This window comes from Delphinus delphis, chromosome 13 (genome assembly GCF_949987515.2).
Source record: "Delphinus delphis chromosome 13, mDelDel1.2, whole genome shotgun sequence".
NCBI classification, from domain to species: domain Eukaryota; kingdom Metazoa; phylum Chordata; class Mammalia; order Artiodactyla; family Delphinidae; genus Delphinus; species Delphinus delphis.
In genome coordinates, this window is record NC_082695.1 from 38,957,883 (window position 1) to 38,976,127 (window position 18,245).

Genomic DNA, 18,245 nt, shown 5'->3' on the forward strand with positions numbered 1-18,245 from the left:
AAACTAGAAAGACAAACGAGTAAGAGTTGAAAAAGATTCACTAGAGAAATAGTGCCGCAAAACAGATGAAATTTGTGACCCAATATACTGTCATGAATTTAATAAGAATAAAAAAACAACCTAGTGAGGCAATCATCTTTAAAAAATAGAAGCTCAAGTAAAACTAAAAACAAAATAAAAGACAGTTAATAGTTCAGAAAATACTTAGTAAGACAACAGGAGGTGAAACAAGCACTGGTAGAACATAGCAAAGAAGGTGACTTAGAAATAAAGAGCACAATGGAAGCAGCAGAAAAAAGATCAGTTCAGCTGGAAACACACCAAGTACTCACAGGATGGGAGTGAGGAAAATGAATGAAATTAAATGGAAATGAACAAAGATTTATAAAGGGTTAGCAGGAAGGAGATAGATATGAAGGGCAGATAGTAGGTAAAATATACTTGAAAAAGAATACAGAAAGTATGGGACAGGAATAATGTTTTAATAAATAAAATTTTAACACTTTCCATGTATAAATGACTGGATAATTCAGGTAGAAAGGGGCTACTCTGTTGCAGGAAAAATTAACACAGAATGATGAACTTTGAGACATATCCTAGAGAAGCTATTGGACCTTAAAGATACAAAAGAATCCTTTGGACTTTCTGAGAGTAACATCAAGTCACCTGTAAAGAGACTTGAAAAAATTCAAGCTGGTCTTAGGTTTCACCACAACACTCAGAAGAGCTAGAAGAGATTTGTCTACAATGCATGACCAAAGAATTTTATACCCAGCAAACCATTTCCAGTTCAAAAAGCAGAAGACCAAACTGAAACATGCCAAATATACAAAAACTGAGAAAAATTTAAGTCCCATGTATGATACTTTAGTTCCCTTTTACTATGCTTTTCAGTGTTAACCAATATAAACTAATGTAATTGTAAAGTAAATATACTTGAAATACATAGAACTCTATACCTTGATAATATCCTTTTCTAAGTACTCTTTGAATAGTCAAAAAATTGACTATGTTTACAAGGCCACAACGAAACTTCAGCAAATTCCAAAGATTAGAGTGAATAACAGAAAACCTTCTCTGATCACAAAGCAATTATTTAAAAATTAATAATAAAATTAGAAAAAAAAGAAAAACCCTTCTACCTGGAAATGCCAAAATACTCTTTCTTGTATAACTCTACCATCAGGTATATATCTGAATAATATTTAAAAAAATAAAAATAGTTAAGTTAGTATATAGCAGAACCTACAGGACAGAACTAAAGCAGAACTCAGTAAGATTTAAAGGTTTAGTATTTATATTAATATAATGAAAAGAAAGAAGTGCTTAGCCACGTTTAATCAAAAAGTTAAAATTTAACAAAAAATATAATTTATATAGAAGACAACTTTGAAATGCTATTGAGAAACAAAAGAAGATTTCAAGAAATAGAAAGGCATATCATATTCTTAAACAGGAAGATTTAAAGCAAAAACTTCAATTCTCCCTTTAAAACAAAAATCTGTAAATGGAATGTGAGGCCAATAAAGATAAGGATTTTTAAAAACTAAATAAGCTGCTTCTAACACTTGTAAGAAAAATCAATAGGCATTATTCCATTTCTGGTAACAGTAGACTTTGTTATTTAGATTAACCTTTCCACTAAAAACAATGAAAAATTGAATAAAATATTGAATAAGTTTCTTCTTAAAAGCACTGAAAAGCTGACATATAACAAGGAGCTACCGAGTGATTAGCTTTTGCCATGAACATCTTTGTCGATCAGGTTAAATTGCCTTGGCTATGGTTTTAATAGAGTCTCAGAATGAAGACAGAATGCAAAGGCCAGGATTCATTCAAGGTAGAATGGGGGATCTCATAGGAGCCTTTCCCACATTAGATGGGGAATTCCAAAGGTGAACCAGAGGTAACCCTACTCCCATCCCCCCTCCTCAGTGTACCATAAAGCGAGTTGCCTTGACACTAAGCAAAGCAGGGAAAAGAAAACAAAACAAAACAAAACCTGTCCCTGATAGGATGTCACCATTGAACGTCTGGGCAGCATCTGCACATATTTACAGCCCGAAGGCATGCCACTGGAGTAGGCCAAGAAACTTCAAGCTATAAATTTAGTTTAAAGTGAAACCAAACCATAGTGCCCCCTAACACCCAGCGGAAGTAAACTTTAATCGTCTCTAGAGGTAGACACTTTCCTCCTAAGCTTCAGGTAGTTTGTACAAATGATTTTTCGTGGGCAGTAAACAGTGCAGTTGAAGTCTACCAAATACATTGGAAAGCAAGCCACCATTAGTTAGTGCCAGAAGAAATAAACAGACAGCAGAGGGAGTCACACAACTTCAGCTATTTGAATGATCAGCCACAGAGTGTAAACAGTTATGCTAATTTTATTTAAATCAATGAGAAATAAGCTTTGAAATATCTGCAAGGAACAGGAGACAATAAAAAGTGACTTAAGGGGTTTGAAAAAGACCAACTAGAACTTCTAGAAATGAAAAATATGAAATGAACAAATGAAAATGTCAATGGATAGGTGTGGCAAAAAATTAGACACAGTAGAGGACAGAATTAGAGAACTGAAGATAGTGAGAATAAAATATATAGAATTGTAGTGCAGAGAGTCAAAGAAATGGAAAATATGAGAGAGAGGTTAATAGATATGGAAGATAGAGAAGGTCTCTCTTCTTTCTCAGAAGTGTAAATGGTATTTCAGAAGGCAAGAAAAGAAAAGAATGCAGGAGGGTGGACTGATAAAAAAAATTATAGATCTTAAATTTAAATGAAAATAAATTCACATCAAGGCACAATCACAAAGAAACTCTAGGGTATTATAGACAAAGAGAAGATCTTAAAAGCAGCCAGAGTTGAGGTGGGGTGGTATATTATGACTAATGAGTAAGACTAGCCCTACCAGATGTCGAAATACATAGTCATGTGCTATTAATTAATATCTCATGGTACTGGTACATGAGTAAATAGATAGGTCTACGTAACAGAATAAAAAGTCCAGAAGTAAATCAGAGATATCTGGGAATTTTAGTATACGACAAAAGTTGGCAGTTCAAATCAGTAGGGAAAGATGGCTTATTTAATAACTGATACTGAAATATATAAGACTCTGGAAAAAAACACATATTTGGATTCCAGCCTCATACATTATTCCAATTAAATTCTAGGTAGACCCAAAATTTAGAAGGTAAAAACAAGTCAGAAAAGTGCTAGAAGGAAAAATAAAATATATTGAAAAAATAAACTCAAGAGTAGTAAAGGCTTTTCTCTGTTTAACACAAAACTGAGAAACCATAAAAAAATATAGTGGTAACTTTTACTACCAAAAGCATATTTTAAATATGTATTGCACAACAATATCATACGTGAATGAAAAGTAATGAAACACAGCTCATATCACTGAATAAAGACAAATTTTCCTTCATGTATGAAGAACTTGTACAAACAATAATCTTGTGCCGAAATCAATCAAATATAAAATGGACAAAACCTCTACAACATCTTACCAAATACCAAAATAAAACTGGTTTCTAACCATATGAAAAGACGCTCAACTCCATTCTTAAAAAGAGAAATGCATATTTAAACTAAGATGTAATACTACTCTTCCACCATCAGGTTGACAAAGATGAAAACATCTGAGTATGTGGTGTTGGCAAGGATGTAAGCAAAGGGTTCTCTTGCACCTTGCCGGTGAGAACGTAACTTGGTACTGTCTTCTTGGAGAGTGTTTCTCCACACCAAGATTTTAAATCACATGCTCTTTGACCCAGCAACTTTACTTCTAGGAATATATCTTACAGATGTAGTCACAAATATATGAAATAGAGTGCTCAGGAATATTCATTACAACATTGTGAAAACAAAAGCTTGGAAACAACTTAAATCCTTATCTTGTCTTTGGGGAACCTATGAGCCTCGTGCCAACGATTTCTCCCCGCACCTCTCTTACCACCTCACGTGCACATTAACTGGCACACATACTCTTCAGGCCCCTTGCACATGGGAGAACCTTTGGAGGATCCCTTCCAGCTCACCAACTAATTTTACAAACAGTTCCAGGAGACTGCTGAGGTTTCCAAGTTCACAGAAGACTAGAAGAGTAGAGAGGAAGAATCACTAACGACAAGAGAGAGCTGTCAGCTTGATAACAGAAGACAGCGAAAGTATAAAAAAACATCAAAAGGAACCCACCCTGCCCCCATTTATAATCACCATACACAGTTCAATAGCTTTCTCCTTTTCTGCCTGCAGAATCTTTGAACGTATGTTTTAAACATCCTAATATACCTACTCACCTTTATTTTATTCTACTACTCACATTTCTGCTCAAATTGCCCACAAGGGGGGCATTAACGAGCTTTGGTTTGCTGAATTTAGTGACCCCGCTCCAGCTCTTGACCTGCCCCGTCAGCTTGTGGCCCAAGGCCTTGCTGCTCTGCCTTCTCTCTCCTACTGTCCTCACCATGTGACACTGCCGTCTTTCCCCTTTCCACCGGGGATGTCCTTTCCCTGTCTTGCTGACTTGGAATTCTGGGGGCCTCTGGGGTTCTGTCCTCCACTCTTTCCCCCTGTGGGCTCTCTCTCCTGGCATTCTCACCCGCTTCTGTGGTTTCATTTGTCATTTGTAGCGCTCCCATATCTGTGATTCCAACCAACCTCTCCTTGTGAATTCCACCTCAATTTAAAAACTGTTTATAGCACAATGCCCTTAAGGTCCAGCCATCCTGTTGCAAATGGCAGAATTTCCTTCGTTCTTGTGGCTGAATAATATTCTACTGTATACATATATATATATGTCACCATGTCTTCTTTATGCTAAGTGAGATCAAGTCAGAGAAAGAAAGACAAATACTGGATAATTTCACTTACACATGGAATCTAAAAAAGCCTAACTTATAGAAACAGAGTAGAGTGGTGGTTACCAGGAGCTGGGAGGAGGAAAAGAGGGGGATGTTGGTCAAATGGCACAAACTCCCAGTGATAAGCTGAATAAGTTCTGGGCATCTAATGTACCCCATGATGACTACAGCTAATGACACTGTATTATATACTTGAAAGTTGCTGAGAGAGGAGATCCTAAATGTTCTCACCACAAAAAAGAAATGGTAATTAAGTGGCATGATGGAGGTGGTAGCTAACACTCTGTGGTAATCCCTTTGCGATATGTAAGTGTATGAACTCAACATGTATACCTTAAACTTACACAATGTTATATGTCAGTTATATCTCTATAGATACGCAAAATGAACAACTGTTTTTTAACCCAGTCTCCAAAGCCCATTGCAGATGCTTCTCTGCATGAAATCTTCCTTACTCCCTGCTGGCAGGATAGGGTCAGCCCACCTCCCCTCTCTTCCTCCCATGCCTTCTCAAGGGGGCAAAAATGGGTGCTTGAGAGGCAAAAATCCTATTCTTTTTATGTACAAAGCACGGATCTATGTACTGTATATAAACAGATATATAGTATAGCTGTGGTATTCAGATTTCATGTGGACAGGGAGATTAGAGGAAAGCAATTCTAAAAAAGGCTCCTAAAGGGGTAATAATGAAAGGAAAGCTGAGAAACACCACTCTTGACATTTCCACCAGGCTGAGAAAGAGACACGCCACACCTAGTCTGTCTGAAAGCAAATGAGTGCTCCCACATCTTGCTCCAAGGTCCCCACCCTACTCCTCCCACGTTCTTGTCACAGTTAACGTCACTGTCAGTGACCCAGCGCCCTTGCTGGGACCCTCAGGCATATTGGCAAAACCCTCGTCCTCAGCGCCCACGTCTAGTCATGCTGAGCCTGCCAGCTGACCTCCCACCATCTCTCCCCATTCCAGCCTCTTGGTCTCATCGTCTCTTGCCTGGATCACAGCAACAGGCCCCTGAATGGTTTACATCCACTTCCCTACTCCAATCTATCTTTCACTCTGCCACTAGAGAGAATGTTCTAAAACACAGATCATTTAATTTTTTTATAAGCTGCTTTTATTAAGTAAAGTTATTATTATTATTTTTTTGACTGTGCCTCACGGCATGTGGGATCTTAGTTCCCCGACCAGGGATCGAACCCGTGCCCCCTGCAGTGGAAGCATGGAGTCTTAACCACTGGACCGCCAGGGGAGTCCCTAGATCATTTAATATTCATGTATTCAAAGTTCTATTCCTGTCTGCTTAAAATATCAAGTCTCTAGCAGAAAATACAAGCCCTCTGCCCTTTCCTACATTCCCCTACAGTCATATTCTATCCTAACACACTGACAGTGTGCTTTCCCTGGAACCCAATCTACACCTTCGTCCATCCCTGTCTTTTTTGTACCAAGTCTTCTGCTCAGAATTCCTTTCTCCCTTCTCCTCACCTGAACTCCTATTCCTACCTGAAGGCCCAGCTCAAATGTTACCACTTCAATTGTGTCTCCCCTTACATGATTCCTGGCAGAATCACCATGATGTCCATGTTTATATAACAGTGAATGTACCGCTTTACTTTTCAGCTGGACTGTGAATTTTGAGAGTGAGGATGCGTACCAAATCAACACATTTATTGAGAAAAAGACTCTATTTGTAAGGCACTGTGCTGGGTGTCAGAGCAGCGGCAGTGAATGAATGAGGATTGCCTCCCTAAGAATCTGGTGAGGAAGACAGATTTCAGTAAATTAACAAGTGATCACTTAAATACAGTTGTGATAAGTGCAACAAAGGAAAATCACATGATGCTACGAGTGTAAGGAACAGGGAAATCCACCTATACCTGAAGGGGTGGAGAGAGCATGCCTGGAGAAAACACTTTTAAACAAAGAAACAAAAGAGTAAGCCGGGTGAAGAGTAGGGGGGAGGAGAGATACCCAGGCAGATACCGCATGAGGATGCCCTGTGGTAAGAAAGCCTGAGATCATGGAAGACTTGAAATAAAACAAACCAGAACCCAAACACAATGTGGGTCTGAAGCGCGGCGAGGCCAGGGGAGGCGGGTTCGGATGATGCCGTGAACCCCCAATACGTGACTGTTGAACGGATTTATGAAGGTGTGAGCTTTCGGGACAGTCCTCGATGCCTGGTCCCTGGGTAAAATGGTCCCCAATTGAGTAAGAGCATTTCCTTGTACCCAGAACTCTGGGGTCAGGTGTCAGTCACATGAATGTGAACAGGGGGCAAACAAAATATGGAAACAATACGCTCAGCTCTATGACTGGGTCATCAGCTCATGGGCAGCTTCGTCCTGCAGCTTCTCTGTGGGTCGCTGTCATTTTGTATAGTGTGCATTTGGGGGCCCTGGGGGTCCCACAGCTAATCCCACACCACAGTCTTCTGAGTGTTGCAAGTAGAGATGGAGTCGAGTGAACTGGTTTGTTAGGCCAACCAGCCCCATGTCCCGGGAGTCATGAAACGCGGGGCTAGCAACAGAAATGACTCACCCACGGAGGCATGTAGATGGCTGTGGAGAGAGAGAGGAGAAGACTAAAAATAACACTTCCCCTGAAGGGTGGAGCTGGAGGCTCGTGTTGTGTCACACTGGCTGTTGTTTCTGAGAATTCCTGCAGTGGAAGTGGAGAGTGGAGTCATGGCTGCCAGTGGCCAGCCCTCGGCGAGAGAAACAAACCCAGAGGCGGCTCTGGGCAGGTGCCGCCCTCAGGAGAGCTGTGGAAGTGTCCGTGCAGGCGGGGATTTCAGGGCCCAACGCCTTATCACTCTCACTTCTTCCCAGAAGCTGATGTCTAACATCCTAGAGCCCCACATCTTTCACTAAAGACTCTGATCCTCGAGAAACCAGAAGGACAACACATAGGCTGTTATTAACAAAACATTCAGAGGTCATTGGAGTTTACAAGGATAGTCAGACTTTGTTTTGTTTTACTTTCTTTTCTCCTCCTCCCGCTGTTCCATACGCTCCATGGGAGCAGGGACCTTGTTTGTCCTGTTCCCAGTTCCATCCTCAGTGTCTAGCACAGGGTAGGAGCTAAATAAATATTTGCTTAAGGAAAAATGGAAGGAATGTATCTAACTCAGCCCTCTTAGCTCGCAGACAAGGAGACTCTGGGCAGGGAGCAGAGACTTGCCCAGCGCCACGCAGCCAGTCGGCCGCAGCGGGAGAGAAGCCAGGCCCGACCCCTCACCTGGTCCTCCCTCCACTCCAGTCTATTACTAGGACTCGGCACGGCTACACCTGTTCGCTGAGGGCGAGGGAGACCAAACGTGAGGTCACTGGCCACCGGACTGGGCAAGGTTGCGTGAAGAGGCATCTGGGGGCACCAAGATAGTGAACTTAGAGGGGGAGCAGGTGGCACTGAGGGCTGCCCACTAACGCCCCCAGGGCACAGAGGTACTCCTTTCCTAGCCTGCTGTGTTTGCCTAGATTCATTTTGAGTACAGCCTTGGAGGAAGCCGAAGTTCCTGGAGCAGCAAAGGCTGATGGCTGGTCATTGGCGCCAGACCACATGGTCTTGACTGTACGTGGACAGCTCTATAGTCGTTAACACTGATGGCTTGTGTGCTTTTTTGTGCTTTGGGTTTTCTTCTTTTAATAATCAGACAATAGTTTACATCTGTGCGTTGGCAAGGAGCCATAAACAAGAGCATCCAAACAAAGGGGAGAGAAGCCAGACTGGCAGGGGGCTGGGAAGGAAAACCCAGATTCTTCACCTTCGGTCCCCACAGACGAAAGGATTTAAAGTTCACTGTGGAGGAAGGGGAGACGGGAGGAGGGAGGGGCCTTGAAGAATTACCAGGGGTTACGAATGTGGTCATTTTTGAAGCCAGTTTTCATTTAGGCTCACATTGTCTTGTGGTCTTAAAAATATATCTCAAGTGAAAGGCTTCTGAGAGGCCCGGGGCAGCGGTGGGAGCAGCCGGAGCCGGGAGGGACTTGGTGCTGCGGAGTGGAGCTGAGGCAGCCACTTCCGGGACCTCCTGGCCTGAGCCCCATCCCCCCTCTTACCCCTCCCCACCCCCCACCCCCGTCCCTGGAGCCACCAAACGGAGGAGGGAACAGAGCCCTACCTGACTTGCTGTCCAGGTCCCAGAACAGACGGACTCCCTCTCTGTTCCCAGCCAATGGTGAGGCAGGCGTTGACTCTGAGTCCTTAGAGACTGGGCCCCAGCTCTCAAGTCTGGGGGCAGCTCTGGACTTTGCTCAGGCCAGGTTTGACGCCGGGTGTGAGAACAGCACAGATATTGGATTATAGGTTTCAGTCCACCCCAGTCTGCGTTTTGGGGCATAGAATTAATAACGACTTGAAAATATCTACTTCTTTGAACAAGCTTCTGAATGGAAACAACCACAGGGATCCTCGTGCCTGCAGGTTGCAGCCGGGGTGGGTTTTGGAAACTGGCGCTCAAGCAGCTCGTAGGATTTCTACTTAGACGTCGTGAAGCTCCGTCAGCTGAAGTCGGATGAGGCTGCTTAGGGGATATCCGTGAAATGGAAGTAGCTTATTATTACTGTTTTTACATTTCAGTTTTAGAAATTAACAATCTTCTAATTGCCAAGGACGTTACTTGAAGGAGTCTGAGAGGCACATTTATTTCGAATCCAGGTTGTAAACATAAACGTCCAAACCAACGGAACTCCCACACAGACTTCAAGGATGAAGAGTTTGTTTGTTTTTAAAGCATCTTTCGTATAAGAACATATTCCAAACATATAACAGATAAGGATGTACTCGATAGTACCAGGAATGGCGATGACTTTAATGACTGAGAAAGAATAAAGGAAGCAGGGGAAAAAAATTAAGGCAATACTGACAGCTACTCAGATGGCAACCTACATAAATTAGTCAGTTTCCTTATCAGAGATTTACATGTTAAAACCACTTGATATAACCCAGCAGGAAATTGAACAAGTGATTCTATGTCCAGACTTGGAAACAAAAATAACCACTCAGGGCCTCCACACATTAGTTTGTTCAAACTTGCGCTGATAAAAGTCTTTTTGGCTGGGGCTGTAGTGTGCGGTTGTGAGACTGGAGGGCTTGGCAGAAGATTGATACTAAAACAATTGCAAATGCTTCATACAGGAAAACACGTTTGAGGAAAGTTTCAGCTGGTCCCCGATAGCCACTAAGATGGCCAAGTGAGAGACTGCCTGTGATTTAGCATCCTTCGTGCTGAAGGAGAAAGAGGACCGACTCCATCAGCTCTACAAAGCATCTTTAGACTCTTCTTAGGCTTATCGTCCTCTGACATCCAACACACACATTCCTGTTCACACTCACACACAGATACTTCACATTCTCCTTTTACACTTGTACCCATTCCAGTGTTTCTTAGTATTTCCCCAAGAACGAGAACGCTTTTGAAATTTCTGACTTGTAACGATGTTAGGGACAAGCAGACATTTGCCTGTCCAACCCTTGAGGCCGAGACCCCACGGTTCCCCCTGGCAGCCCCAGACGCCTTTCCAAAACAGCCTCTCTCTGGTCTCTGAGAGTTCTCTCGCATACCACATGCATGTTCTATTTATGTTTCTTTGTCCTGAACAAGATTTGGCCCCATTGTGTGGGAGCAACACCAGAAAAGAAAAACAAAATCCATCCACTGAGAGAAAATGGATATTGTGGGATCTTGGAGAAATTTACATACTTTGCTCATTCCATTTTCTGGTGATGTCAGAGCCAAAGAATATCCCTCTTAAAAACTCACACACGCATTAAAAATGCTGAGGCTCACCAGCTCTGTCCGTCAAGCGGACTGTTGTGCAGAGGAGAAGGAGAAATGTAAATACTCCCCTGCCTGCCCCCCCTCCCCGCCCCCCTTTCATTTGCCTCATCAGCCTCCGAAAGAACCTAACAAATTAGTCCAGACTCCATTTGGACGGAATTAAGGGCCTGTCTGCAAAAGGGTGAGGGGTATTAATGGAGGGGGTGGGGGGATGGGAAGAGTAGTGGGAGGCGGGAATGTGGCGCTTGAGTCTGGGTGACCGGCCCTGGCGTTTTATGGAGACAGAGAAGGGTCGGCTGACACTTTACAGATTGGGTGTCATGTTCAGGGAATTTGGCATTTCTGCCACAGGGCTCCGGCTGCCCTGCTAACTGCCTTCTTTCTCCCTGCTGGTAAAAGTGCAGGAGAAAAGGGTTAAATAAATGTTTGTGATATGATAAGGTGCTTGTTTATTCAAGGAATGACAGATTATTGGCTCCAAAGGCAGCCCTGAAAAATAGTACAAAGGAACTGGCTCTCCCCTCGTGGATGATGTGATTTCCTCCTAAGATTCTGCTCTTTCCTAGGAACAACTTGCTCTGGGAATGAAGAAAGATGATTTTCCTGTAGTGGGAGACGGACAGCCTTGGTGCAGAGGTTTGGAGCCCCAGAAGCTGGCTGGGAACTGGGATGGCTTGTCTTGGGGGAACGCTCATTCCTGCCCTGGTGCAGGCCCGGCATCCCGCGGGCCCTGCCTCCTGCTGTTTCTCAGAGCCTGGGAAAAGGATTTACTCGCTCAGGAGAGGAGCGTCTTCCCTAGGAAATCCTGTGTGCAAGGTCTTCTTCCAGACACAGACCGCTGGGTCCACCCCACGGCCATCCCGGCTCTCTGCGAACACGTGATTGCCTGCACGTTCGTATATTTACATGCAAAGCACACCCTTGTCCCATGAACTTTCTCCTGCTGGGCTCCAGCGATTTCATAGCTGGTCCCGGAGGAGAATTCAGCTCCAGATGCCCCAACAATGAGACATTCCCCTAACGTCTGTGCAGCTTTTCTTGGGGGAGGAAACCCCAGTGACGGCCAACCCTGAAAATCACCAGCGGGCCTGGCCTGGGGCCCTGGAGGCAGAGATGCCTGAGCTGGGCAGGCCCTTGCTGTGCTGTACACTCGGTGCTGCTCAGCCCGCGTCCCGCTTCCAGATGCCCTGGAGTTAGCTGCTGCCTGCAGAGAAAGAGTGCTGCACCTCCCAGCCTCCCACCAGAACGCCCCCCCCCCCCACCGGCCCCTGGCATGCTACAGAGAGCTTGTTCGCATACTTGCTGAGTAGAAGGGTTTGGACAAGATGTTTGGCATAGTTCTCATTGAAAAGAACTCAGTGCCAAAGTCAAACACCAAGAAAAAAAAAAGTTGTGATTGAACTGCTGTTTTTCCAGGATCCTGGGAACTACTGTGTGATTTTCACAATAGTCCGCTGCCTTATCGGCCAAGGTGTTTTCTGTCAGACACAAGGCGCTGGCCTGGGGAACCCAGTGCCCTTCGGACACGATGACTAAGGCTGACCGCAGGGGCGTTATCAAATATCCACGTTTGGGCTATTTTTATGATTGCATTCAGTACTAATAGGGCTTGTTGAGTGTACACAGCCGTGTGCTCATTCTTGAACTACACAAGATAAGATCCCTGTCCCAGGGAGCTTACTGCCTGACTTTTGCAAAAACCAGATGGCAGAAAATGGTTTCCCTCTGCCCATCAGCAATGATTGAGGGGGTGGAGATGAGAAGGGGTGCAGTCAATTCATAACTCTCCCAGGGTGGGACCTCTGCTTTGGCATTTATCCCATGTGACGTTTTAGTTGTGGACTGTCTTTCGCCCATCATCTGCTACTCCATAAGCTGTATCTCCTGGAGCCTCTGAGAATATAAGCTAATTTGAATATCAGCTTAATTAAAACATTGTTAGATACATAAAGACGCCTCCCACCAGACACAGACACACACATTATGTACGTACACACTCACAAATATATCATGGATTCCAAAACTATCCGTAAATGGTTTTTGGTCTGCAGTGGGGACATCAGAACTTGTAGATTTGACCCATCATTGCTGGTCATGTCTGAATTATATGCCGTGATGCTGGATTAGGAAGGACCAACCGGGACACCCCATCACGTCAATCATGTCTTGAGGACAGCTTCTGAGTCTGCCCCCAGCTGTGAAAGTCAGTAGAGCAGTGGCAACAGGCTACCTGGACCCTCACACCAGCACCACTGTCCCCAGAAGAACTTCCCTGTCTGTGACCTCGTTTTTTTACATTTTATTTTTAATTAATTTATTTATTTTTGGCTGCGTTGGGTCTTCATTGCTGTGTGCGGGCTTTCTCCAGTTACAGCGAGTGGGGGCTACGCTTCGTTGAGGTGTGCAGGCTTCTCACTGCGGTGGCTTCTCTTGCTGCGGAGCACGCGCTCTAGGCACGAGGGCTTCAGTAGTTGTGGCTTGCAGACTCTAGAGCGCAGGCTCAGTAGTTGTGGCACACGGGCTTAGTTGCTCCGCAGCATGTGGGATCTTCCCGGACCAGGGCTTGAACCCATGTCCCCTGCATTGGCAAGCGGACTCTTAACCACTGTGCCACCAGGGAAGCCCTGTGACCTTGCTTTTTTTTTTTTTTTTGCTTGTTTGTTTGTTTGTTTTTTGGATTTTTAGGGCAGTTTATTTACAGACTATCAAATACAGTCTTTTTTCTCTTGTTAAACAAATGGCTTATATTAAACACATTAGAGTTACGAGTTACGAGACTTTACTAAAAATTCTCGCAAAAAAGCACACCTTTACAACAAATTAACTTAATCGTGAAAAAAATTTAAAGAGTGGTTCACTACAGAGCCTCATTTTCAATGCGGCATTTTCAATTAGAAAATTCTCTTTTAATGGGACATTTGATATGGTGAAAGGAATAAGACCCACAAAATGTTAGTTTACACGATTCAGAGAGCCTGTCTGTGACCTTGTGTTTCAGGGTAGTCCCCTAACTCATCTGGGCATTTGCAACTGCATGAGTTTTCTTGAAGAGCAAAAATAACTTTTATGTAGACGCAGGAACCCTCTTACCAAGGGTGCCCCCCCGCCCCGGTTGAACCCCAGGAATGAGGCAATTATGTGTTACTTGGCACGTGCTTTGTCTTTAGCTGGAAGCCAACCCGAGACTGGCATTTGAGTGGGAGAAGGTGATCTGGGAGGTGGTCTTGGGAGCACCAGCAGGGGAGTGGGGAGGGAAACCAAGACAGGGTGGGTGTGCTGACGGGCAGTTACTGCTGTGGGCACCGAGGAACAGTGTAGGATGCAGCCAGAGCTCTAGCTTTCTGGGGATATCTAGCAGCTGGGATATTGATCCACCAACTCCGTTTCGCCATTGGCTGAGGTTGTTCCAGGGGCTCTCAGCTACCAGGCACTTCCAGCCTTGCTCCGCATGCAGACTCAGCAGACTCCTTTAGCCAGAAAAGGCTCTGAGGCAGAGAGGTGCCGGTGCGCGCAGTGCTGCCAGTGTGCAAGGGATGGCGGGAGCCAAGGATACACAGGCAGAGACCTGACAAGAGTCTGCCATGGGTTCCCTCCCTCCCTTCCTTCCTTCCCCCCCTCCCTTCCTCCCTTCCTCCCTCCCTTTCTTTTAATAAGGAGCTCCTTTGAGGGAAGTTACAGTTAAGTACAAATTTGATTGAGGAAGGAATCCATATTGAGAAGTCTAGGATAAATAAATAAATCAATAAAGAAGAAGAGGGGAGAAAAACAAAGGGTCCAGCTCAGCTTTCATTTCTTCTGGGAAAATCCCAAGCCCCTCCTCCCACGTCTCGCCCTTCAGCCTGTTCTTTGGTTCCAGTAGCGCGCTGAAGTCATGGCTACCTACACCCATCACCCTGACTTGTAATTGTTGATTCATTTGTTATCCTTCCGAACCAGAGCATTCTTTCGTTTGTTTGTTTGTTTGAATTTCTGCATTCCCTATACCAACCTGCTTGGCACTGATAGGTACTTAATTCATCTCTAGGAGATGAATGAATGGTTCCTTTGAAGTATTCCACACTTATCTCTACCAAAAGCTGAAAGGTTTAGCAGTCCGGAAGAGAACTTCCAACCAAGTTCCCTTGGAGTTGTGGTGATTGAATTTGAGAGATCTTTGAATGCCTGTCCTAAAACTTAATCACCAAAGCTCAGTGATTTTTTTCAATATCAGGATTCTTCTTGTGGAGGAAAAAGATGGACTCCCCATGGAGTGTAAGGCGCTGAGTGAAGCGGAAAGCTCAGATACTCAGGTTAAAAGCCCCATCCCTAAAGGTGAGTGTCTAGCATAAAATAGTAGCTCATTAAACATTCAGTTCCATTCTTACAAAGAGAAAAGTAAAAGGCAACTTTATCATTTATACTTCCTCTATTATATTTCAGTAAAGCTTGAAAAAAAAAAAAAAAAAAGAGGAGGAAAAAGTCCAGGGCAGGGCAGAACCTGGTCACCACCTCCAACCAAGTCTCCATGATTTGGGCTAGTGATGCTTTTATTCCAGGAACAGGTCTCTTCTCTAGTGCAGATAATTTGATGATACCATGGTGACCTTCACTTGTATCTCTCCTTCAGGGGATTCCACCTTTCTGGAACCCAGAGCCCATTCCGTCCTCAGATGGTACCAATTCCTGGGTTTCCTGCTGTCTGACCAAAGATCAGTGTCGTTCCAGACAGGGCTTCCCTGGGCTGGGTCAGGTCCAGGGGATTCTGCAGATCCCTGTGGCAGGCCCCTAGAGTCTTTCCCATTATTGACAAAGGAGGGAACTCATTCCTCTACTCCAGGGTTTTCAACCTATGCACTATTGACATTTTGGACCAGAATATTCTCTGTGGCAGGAGTTGTCCTATGCATTATAAGATGTTTAGCACCATCCCTGGCCTCTACTCACTGGATGCCAGCTGTACCCCTTCCAATCATGACAATCAAAAGTATCTTCAGATATTACCACATGTCCTGTCGTGGTTCAGATCATCCCTGGCTGAGACCCACTGGTCTAATTCAAGCCTGGTGAGGAGCTGGCAAACTATGACCTCTGGGCGAAATCTGGCTTGCAGCCCGTTTTTGTAAGACTTACATAGGAATGTTTGTTATCTTTTTTTTTCCAATATTTTATTATAAACATTATGAACATACTGCAAATTTGAAAAGAAATGTATCTTTGTAAAGAATTGTTAATAAAAAAATCAAACAGGGACTTCTCCGGTGGTCCAGTGGTAAAGAATCCACCTTCCAATGCAGGGGATGTGGGTTCGATCCCTGGTCAGAGAACTAAGATCCCACATGCTGTGCGGCAACTAAGCCCGGGCATCACAACTACTGAGCTCACGCGCCTCAATGAGAGAGAACCCGCATGCCGCAAACTACAGAGCCCACGCACTCTGGAGCCCACATGCCACAACAAAAGATCCCGCATCCTGCAACTAAGAACCGATGCAGCCAAAAATAAAGAAAGAAAGAAAAATAAAGTAAATTAAAAAAAAAAATCAAACAAAGAAGAACAGGTGACAGAGACTATATGTGGCCCACAAAGTAAAAAGTATTTACTATCTGGATTTTTTTAAATGTTGCCAACTCCAGTTCTAGAATGAAGAAAAACATCTTTGCAGCCGAGAGTGGGCATACACCTAGCAAGTAACAATGAATTTTTCTTATAGATTCATACACTAAATGTTTCATTGAGGAAGATTTACCATTCTCTCTCCTGGAGGAACTGTGACCGTCCAAGGTAATCGCTTCATAAAGAGGTCAAATTACGTTTGTAGAGAACAAACGTATGGATGCCAGGGGGGAAGGGGAGGTGGGATGGATTGGGAGATTGGAATTAACATATATACAATACTATGTATAAAACAGATAACTAATGAGAACAGACTGTATAGCACAGGGGACTCTACTCAATGCTCTGTGGTGACCTAAATGGGGAGGAGATCCAAGGAAGAGGGGATATATGTATACGTGTGGCTGATTCACTTTGCTGTACAGCAGAAACTAACACAACATTGTAAAGGAACTATACTCCAATTAAAAAAAAATTCCTTCCCAATAAAGATAATGTTCTACTTATCAAAAAAAAAAAAAGAGGTCAAGTTAAACACTGCATGCTATGTGCTTTTCATCACTCAGGGCACGGAAAATGTGTCTTAGTATAAAAGTTAAAGTAGCTCTAAGTACTGTTAATGAATCAGAATTTCTGAGGCTTAACACAAGAGTTTATTTCTTGTCTGGACACAGTCTAATTGGCTATCATTTAGGTACGTGGGCTGAGGGAAGCTCTGCTGTATTTAACATGTAACTTCTCAAGTTATCCTGGGTGTTGGCATCCCACTGGAAGATGGAGGAAGAGAGAATGATGGGACATCCATGGGAGGTTTGTATGGGCCAGGCTTGGAAGTGATGTTCTTCATGCCCACTCCCATGTCATTGGCCAGAACTCAGTCACATGGCTACACCTAACTGCAAGGAAGCCTGGGTGATGAAGTCTAGCTGTGGGCCCAGGAAGATGGGGGGATGGGATCTGGCGAACACAAAGCAGAGTGTTCCTTTGCTTTGCCACCAGAGGAAACCTTGGATAAAATTGGAAATTGGTCCTTCAGTGATGACAAAGAGACTTGATGCTAAGAGGAAAGCTAATATTTGAAAGCTGTATTCAGAACAAATAAAAACTTGATTGTATGTAATGTCATACAGAACTGCCTGCCTGGCCCTAATGCACTGGGCTTGAAGGACACAAAAGACACCACCCCATCCCCGCCCCTCCCTCCCCCAAGCTCTGGGCCCAGGGCAAACCAATCCTCTGGACATTAAGTGTCTCTCAATCAAATGCAGGAGTTGGACGAGCTTCGGGATTTTATGAGTTTACATACAGTATCTAAGGACATGGGAGGACAGTGGTAGGATCAGGAAAAGACCTCTCATAGGATCCACCACATTCTCATCACAAAAGATTTTGATCATCAGTCAGACATTGTCTTTTCACAGGATACAAAGGCTGTCTTGGGAAGAACCTGGAAGAATCGTTTGATCCTCTTAGAATCTACTGTGTGAGAAAGGTTACAGAAAACCTCTGTGACAGCCAACGATGCTCTTGCCAGTATAAGCAAAGATGAATGACACAAATGGTTCACTTGTGGGGAGACAGACAGGTAGACAGAATTTAAATTCAACGTGACAGGGGCTACACAAGTGCTCTGCATAGAAACTAACCGTGGGGACCAAGCATTCTCTTGGAAGGGATGTTCTCTTGGAAGCTGAGTCATGACGGACTGGCTCCATGAGGAGGATTGGCTTCCAGGGGAGGGAGAAAGGCAGAGGAGGGTGCTCTATGAAAAAGACAGAGCATGAGTAAAGGCTGCAAGCCCTGAAGAGCCACGGGGAGTCTGGTGTGGCCAAAGCGAGAAGTGAGGAGTTGGAGAACAGACGAGGGTCATAAAGGGCCTCATAACTCACGCTAGGGAACCTGTCTTTTATCCCAAAGGCAATGCGAAGTCACCAAATGGATTTTTTTTTTCTCCTCTGGAGTAACATGGTACGTTTTAGATGCATCATTCTCCCTTATTATG

The 18,245-nt window shown here is 44.1% G+C and overlaps 1 long non-coding RNA gene across 1 annotated transcript in view; it reads right to left on the reverse strand.

Moving 5' to 3' along the window:
- The window catches only part of LOC132436186 (uncharacterized), a 593,708-nt gene that overhangs the window by 27,590 nt on the left and 547,873 nt on the right, over positions 1-18,245 (reverse strand). The gene's annotated exons all lie outside the window — the stretch shown is intronic.